Below are 1,471 nucleotides of genomic sequence, written 5' to 3'. Positions count from 1 at the left end.
GTCTTCACGTACTAATAACGCGGGAGCTATACAAGTCTCCCTGAATTACACACTCCGAGTATAACTGTACTACAGCACTCACTATGTCTGGAAAGCACACGAAAAGTCTTCCGCTCGCTGACTTCTTAAGTATCGCACACTCGCAGGCTGCTATGTTTCAACTCGGCGACTGTTACTTTATAACTGACTCGCAGCCACTGTGCAGCTCACTTATATAGCTGCAGTGCTTGCTTGTTGCGTAATGAGTGCCACGTCATCCTGTTACGTCACCGCTGTTGACTCGCCTTGCATAGTTACCAGGTTGCGGGGGCTCGGCTATCTTCGGCTCCGCTCGGCTCTCTTCGGCTCCGCTCGTGACGTCACCGCGCATAGCTGCCAGGATGCGGGGTGATTACTCGCCTATTACGCGAGCGTTACGTTACCGCTACGTGCAGCTGGGGAGGTAGGGGTCAACATGTCACACTATATATGTGAAAAATGCAGCACTCTAATGACACAAGACTACAATAATGAAACATAAAAGTATACTACTAGGCATCCAGCATATAACGGACCGAGATCATTAATTAATATTGAAGTTAAATTATTTCTCCAATGAGTAAAATAGACTTACCCTTTGGTACCTATCTTTCACATAGGATTTTATCAATGCATTGGCCTTACCAGCTATTCCATAAAATTCTACTTTAGACAGAGAAAGGCAGATAGAGAGATAGACAGACAGATACTGTCAGTCTCAAAAGTTTTCTTCAAATCATAGAAAATGCTGATGAGCATTATTGGTATTGATGTTGTCCATCTATTGTTCGAAATTAATTATTAAAAGAATCTGTAATCACATCATGATTAGCAGTTAACTTCCCATCAATGCTTGAAAACTGACCTGCATTACTAATTTTTCTACCTGTGTCTGATTTTATAATGCTCCAGGTGGCTTTCATTTTGTTACTAGAATTAGAAATTAATTGATTATAATGAGGATTTTTAGCTCCTTTAATAACACTCGCCAAAATATTACAGTATGTTTTATAATAATATTTCAGATCTTGCTCATACCGTGCTGAATCTATGGGAAAATTGAAGAATCTCAATCCAGTTTCTTCACTGGAAGACGTGCATGCTTCAGCAGAACAATTTTTTTTTTTCCCATCTATACTGCAAGAAACAATACAAAAATTATAACAGAATCAAAGTACACTCTCACTTTTTTGAGATTGTACGGTCCTTCTTTAGGCTACACTGAAAGACGCTTAAAATACAGAAATACGATTTGTATGAAGTGTCGTAGTAACACTGACTTCATGTTTGTTTCTAATTTCACCGGGCGTAGTACGCATAATCCATATACATAAGTAACACACAGATGTAAATTCATGCGTAAATGTCGACTCTCGTTTCACAACATCAAATCAAAGTCCCTACTTACTAATTAATCTAATTATTTGCACAACATACCTCAACGGCATACACA

The sequence above is a fragment of the Cryptotermes secundus genome, unplaced genomic scaffold (genome assembly GCF_002891405.2).
Source record: "Cryptotermes secundus unplaced genomic scaffold, Csec_1.0 scaffold898, whole genome shotgun sequence".
Classification (NCBI taxonomy): domain Eukaryota; kingdom Metazoa; phylum Arthropoda; class Insecta; order Blattodea; family Kalotermitidae; genus Cryptotermes; species Cryptotermes secundus.
This window is presented reverse-complemented; position numbering follows the sequence as displayed.